The sequence below is a fragment of the Pinus tabuliformis genome, chromosome 8, assembly GCF_031772625.1.
Source record: "Pinus tabuliformis cultivar Carrire ecotype Pingquan chromosome 8, CPIR1, whole genome shotgun sequence".
In the NCBI taxonomy this organism is placed as follows: domain Eukaryota; kingdom Viridiplantae; phylum Streptophyta; class Pinopsida; order Pinales; family Pinaceae; genus Pinus; species Pinus tabuliformis.
The window spans coordinates 1,119,897,067-1,119,903,787 of NC_142294.1; positions in this window are offsets into that span (position 1 = coordinate 1,119,897,067).

Here is a 6,721-nt window from a genome sequence, read left to right on the forward strand (position 1 = left end):
CCCATGCAGACTCCTCTAGCAGGCAACTAGAGGAATAAGGATGCTACTTCAAGAGAAGTAGTAGAAGCTACTGTGTATCAGCAGCTTGTGGGTTCACTGATGTACTTAGTGAACACACGACTAGATTTGTGCTATGCGGTGAACCAACTGAGTCAAGCTATGGTTCAGCCTACCAAGCTGTTTTGGAAGGCAGCGAAGCATGTTTTGAGATACCTCAGAGGCACATCTCAATATGGATTATGGTATAGACGGTCAGAGGGAGTGAAACAACAAGGCTTCATAGATGTAGATTGGGTAGGGAGTCCATCAGATCAGAAGAGCACATCAGGAGGAATTTTCAACCTTGGTTTAGCTGCACTTTCTTGGTACAGCAGGAAACAGAGGTCAGTTGCACTCAGCTCAGCAGAGGTTGAATACATGGCTGCAAGTCAGGCAGCATGTGAGGCCATTTGGATGCGGAAAATTCTAGTTGGCAATCTATGTGGTGTAAATTTGCTTTATAAATTAATGAAAAAGGAGGATCTACCAAGCTTAACAAAGAAAAAACAAATAATTTTGTATGTCAAAATTTTTTAACATACCGACTGTCATCTCTATAATGATGAGGGGAAAAAGGTGGCATGTCAAGGAATAAATAGTTCAAGAATGGGCGTAGTTGGAATGAGATCGAATTCTACGGAATGTGTTTGGTGACACTCCTCTCCAATGTTTTGGAAAGAATATCGCTATAGTCCAATAACAATATTTCTTTTGGGATTCTACTTACAAGATCATCAAAAGTATGATTTTCACACATTATAGGAAATGAGATTGATTGCATTCCCCACCTTAGGTTCATCGAAGTGACATAATCCACCACAATGCAGGGACACAACCCTGGCCAGTAGAGAAAGACCATGTTCATTATCTCATATTCTCACGGATCATTGAAAAAACTCTTTAAACTCACTTCATTCTTTGCTCTTTCAAGGTTGCTCACATTCAAACTCCACCCATGCATGTTTTTTACCAATAGCTGCAATGCCAAAACTTGGTAAGAAAACATAAAATTTTAGAATTTCCAGGTTCCTTGAAAAGAGATGGAAAGTATGACTTCCCAGCCCCAACTATTTTTTGAAAATTTATTGACCTTCGCGCCTTCCTGGTTTATTATCTCCCAAACTGTAATCTGTCTTTTCCTGTGGTTGACAAAATTATTGAAGCATTTGGAGTGTGATTTATATGTCTCCCTTGTTGCCCATGCAACAACAACCGCAACAAAAGTACATGTTGAAATATGGCAACAAGAATATTCCAATTTAATTTGTCCTTGAATTAAATTGTGAATTAAAATCGAATTTAGTCTTAAAAGCTACTTGGAAATAATTAATTAATTTATTTTAAATTAATTAGTTGGAGAAATTCAAGTTAGAAGTCTTTCTAAAGTCATGCAAGAGTTATCCCTTAAATTAAGGAGATAAGATTGAGTTATATTTGAGTTGTAACTAGTTAACTCAGTTTACTGAGTTAAGTTCAGTTAAATTAGTTCCAAATTGTTTGAGGAACTAATAGTGAGTTAACAGTCAGTTGATGCATTAATGCACTCAAATAGTGCTACTCCAGTTAACTGAAGATTCCATCATCAGAAACTCATGCATGTCTATTATGAGAAAGACCCAGTCGAGATTAATGTTCAAGGACAGTGTACTATCAGTTGCATGTGTTTTCTCATGGAGAAAACTCATGCATGAAGCCAAGGATTTATCCTTGAGGATTGCGCAGTTTTGAAGAAGGGTTTTCCACTTGGTAACAGGAAATCATCGACAAGGAACAACACAAGGAAATAGGAGCTTGGAGGGCAGAGAGGAAGGCAGGAGAGAAGCCAAGATTACCTGTGAGCATCTGTGAGGATTATACTGAGAGTTGGCTAGCTGTGAGGGCTAAGGCTTTGTATAATTCCTATGTATTTCCACCATGTATGATAATACAATAGTGTGGGGTTTTTAGCTGAGGCTTTCCCCAAAGTATTTTCATGTGTATTGTGCCATTGATTCTTCTTCTTCTGGTTATATTGTTCAGCTCCATCTTTAAGCTTCCGCAAATTGATAGTATAATTAGGTTATACTATTTTGCTTTGATTTATATTGTATTATCGGGTTAACCTATCACATATTTTCTACATGGTATCAAAGCTGCGAACAATATACTGAGGAGAGAATTCGAAGTTTGAAGTTCGCGATTGCAGGTGTAAATCGAATTCATATCATACTTCAAGGTTGGCAAATGGCGTTCTATGGCTTGAGACTCGAGTATGCCTTGGAAGGTAGCTCGAATTACATAGCATGGAAAGACATAATGGAGGTTGTATTATAATACAATGGCTTGAAGGAATTCATTGATCAAGAAATCCCAAAGCTAGCTTCAACTAATGCACAAGAGTTGGCTGAGTGGAAGAAGTGTGTGGCAAAGGCGAGATGGATCATCCTTGAGGGAGTTCGAGACCATATTGTCTCGAGTCTCCATGGGAAGGATACTCCATTTTCAATGTGGAAGACATTGAAGGACCTCTACTAGAACAATAGCGACTAGAGGAAATTGGCGCTCAAGGATAAGCTTCAAAGAATCAAGATGGAGAAGGGCGATACTATTTCCACATATCTGAACAATCTCACCACCTACAGAGATGAGCTTGGCAGTGTGGGAATAACTATTGTCGATGATGATATGGTGAGCCTTGCTCTCCTTGGCCTTCCAAAGAGTTGGAATAGCTACCCAGGACTCTGTGTGGAAGGGAGAAACTGCCAGATTGGGAATGACTGTGGTTGGATCTTATGCAGGAGGAGATGAGGAGGAGCACATGAGATGGTTCTTCATCCAAGAATGACGATGAAGAAAATCTGGCCTTTGCAAGTAAGACAAGGAAAGGGAAGGGGAAGGCTTCCCATTTCAAATCGATTTCTTCTCTTGGAGGGATGAAGAGTGACATGTATAAAGTAAGATGCTTTAATTGTCACAATATGGGACATTATGCGACTAATTTCCCATTGAAGAAGTTTAAGAAGGGACCCTCGGAAGGATCGGAAGGTGAGGCATTACCCTCTCAGTTCGAAATGGACTTTACCCTCATTGCATGCATGGTGTCATCGATGATGGGTTGTGTCTGATATCTTGACAGTGGAGCCTCATTCCACATGACCGGTGATAAAAATTTATTCAGTGCCTTGGAGGATAAATACCTCAATATGCGCATAGAGATGGGTGACGACAGAAGGTATAGAGTTTTAGGAGTGGGCATGGTTGCTTTTCATAGGGAGCATGGAGCTCCTCTCACCTTGACAAATGTGATGTATGTGCCTGGATTGAAGAAGAACTTGGTATCGGTCGTGATGTTGGAGGACAATGGCTACGATGTTGTATTCAGTAAAGGAAAGGCGTTCATAAGACACATAGCCATGGGTCAGACCAAGAGGATAGGGATTCGGGTGAAGAATCCCTATAAACTAGAGGTAGATGATTGTGCAACATTGAGTACGAAAACAGAATTGGTGCAAAGCCAAGACATTGGCGAGTTGTGGCACAGGCGGTTGGGCCATTTGCATCACGGGGCTTTGAAGATAATGCAGCAGATATCTACAGGACTTCCCAAAGGTAAAATTGAGCAAGTTGACACATGCAAAGGTTGTACATTGGGAAAGTACACCAAGTCTTCCTTTCATGATCGAGACAGTTGAGCAGAGGCTATCTTAGAGCGAGTTCATACTGATTTGTGTGGACCATTCTCGACGGTGTCCACAACCAAGCAAAGGTATTACGTGATATTCATTGATGACTATTCTCGTAAATGTTGGATTTATTTCATGCAGAAGAAGGACCAAACCTTCACAAATTTTTGTGAGTTCAAAGCTTTGGTCGAGAAAGAGTCAGGGAAGAAGATCGAGGCCTTGAGAAGCGACAACGGTGGAGAATATGTCTCTTAAGAGTTTAAGGACTTCTGTGCAGTGGAAGGAATTAAACGAGAGTTGACGACACCTCATAACCCACAGTAGAATGGGGTGGCCGAGAGGAAGAACATAACTATTGTAGGGGCAACACGAGCAATGCTGCATGACCAAGGCCTACCACTTCACTTGTGGGCTGAGGCATGTAACACAACAGTCTATTTGCAAAATAGAAGCCTGCATCGCATACTTGGGATGAAGACACCAGAGGAAGCTTTCTCCGGTAAGAGACCAAATGTGGGTCACTTCAGGATCTTTGGCTCATCGGTATATTGCCATGTGACAAAGGATACACCAAAGAAGCTTGAGCTAACAACAGAGTTGGGGATATTTGTGGGGTACACTGATACACCTCACAACTATCGGGTGTACTTGCCTACCAGTTGGAGGATAATGGTTCACAAAGATCTCAAGTTTGATGAGCAGAAGGCCATGCGAGTTTCCCTTGAGAGGGAGCTCCAACTATAGGTTATGGAGGAACTGCTGGTTCCTAAGGAGGAGGAGCCTCAAACTAATGCGGAGCAGTCACATGTAGAGGTTCCAGGAGTGGAGACATCCACTCAATCAAAGTCTTCCAAAGATGGACGAAAGCGCACAAGAGAAGCTGACAAATTGTTGGAGGATGCGAGAGAGAATGTGGGAGCACCATCTTCTTAGCGCAGACAGAGGATGTCACCTGAGAGGTACACTAGATACATGGCCCTTGCTGGGGAATGTGTTGAGACCGAGCCATCTTCCTATGAGGAAGCAGTGCAGCAGCCAATTTGGGTTGATGATATGGTGGAGGAGTATGACTCCATAGTTCGTAACAATGTTTGGGACGTGGCTTTGAGATCGGAGAACAAGTCAATTGTGAGTTCCCGTTGGCTTTACAAGGTAAAGCAAACTGCTGATGGTAGTGTAGAGAAGCATAAGGCAAGATTTGTTGCCCGTGGCTTTTCACAAGTCGAGAGGATCATGTTGCTGTAGTATATTTCGACAAAGGAGCAAGATGCTGACATTTTGACAAAGGCATTGTCAAAGTGTAAATTCGAGTTCCATAGAGACAGGATCGAGGTGGCAGATACTCCTTTCTTGTTGAGTGGGAGTGTTGAAATATGGCAACAAGAATATTCCAATTTAATTTGTCCTTGAATTAAATTGTGAATTAAAATCGAATTTAGTCTTAACAACGACTTGGAAATAATTAATTTATTTATTTTAAATTAATTAGTTGGAGAAATTCAAGTTATAAGTCTTTCAGAAGTCATGCAAGAGTTATCCCTTAAATTAAGGAGATAAGGTTGAGTTAGTTGTAATTAGTTAACTTAGTTTACTAAGTTAAGCCCAGTTAAATAAGTTCCAAACTGTTTGAGGAACTAATAGTGAGTTAACAGTCAGTTGATGCGTTAATACACTCAACTAGTGCTACTCTAGTTAACTTAAGATTCCCTCATCAGAAACTCATGCATGTCTATTTTGAGAAAGACCCAGTTGAGATTAATGTTCAAGGATAATGTACTATCAGTTGCATGTGTCTTCTCATGGAGAAAACTCATGCATGCAGTCAAGGATTCATCCTTGAGGATTGCGCAGTTTTGAAGAAGGGTTTTCCACTTGGTAACAAGAAATCATCCACAAGGAACAACGCAAAGAAATAGGAGCTTGGAGGGCAGAGAGGAAGGCTAGAGAGAAGCCAAGATTGCCTATGAGCATCTGTGAGGATTGTACTGAGAGCTGGCTAGCTGTGAGAGCTAAGGATTTGTATAATTCCTATGTATTTCCACCATGTATGATAATACAATAGTGTGGGGTTTTTAGTTGAGGCTTTTCCCAAAGTATTTTATGTGTATGGTGCCATTGATTCTTCTTCTTCTAGTTATATTGTTCAGCTCTATCTTTAAGCTTCCGCAAATTGATAGTAGAAGTAGGTTATAGTATTCTGCTTTGATTTATATTGCATTATCGAGTTAACCTATAATAGATTTTCTACAGTACAAATATCAAAATATATCAGATTTCAAGAAGAGACTAACATAAGAAAGCTTGTAAAATTGACCCCGAGAGTTGTAAAATCCTTATAAAACCTCAGTGATCAATCAGGCTTTTTTGACAAGTAGTCTTTGTAGGGTTCTCTCAAATGCTAAGCTCATTCTTGCATCAAAGATAACAATGGCTTATCAATCATATTATTAGAATAATGGAATTGTCTTCATTTGTATGATATGTTAAGATTGTATTTGAATGACATGAAATCAATATGAAATATAGAATATAAAACACTACCATCTAATTCTGCAACTTTATCAAGGGCCTTGGCTGATCCCCTGTTGAGAAGCTGAAATATACTTTTCTTTGCAACACAGTGTGAATAATTCTAAATTTGTATAAGACATAGAATGTGTCTGGATATAAAAGTTCACCAGATAGAGAATACTAGAGGATTTCATCACAATTTAACCCTTCATTCTAATAATTTATTCATAGTTCGAATGGAAAATATCACGAAGGAAAATTGAAATGAAGCATAGATAAGCATACTAACTTTTGTGGGAGCTGCATTCCCTCGTATGACAACATCAAAAATGTCAATCTCTTTTCCAAACTCTGTTTTTAAAAGGTCGCATGAATTACCCATCATTGCATAATGTCCACTGCCGTGGGATAGAAGGTGGTATATCTTTGAGTACCAATGCAAGCTTCTCCGTGCAAAGCGTTTTGTTTTGACATTTATTACTGCAATATAGTTGAAATATAAAACATTA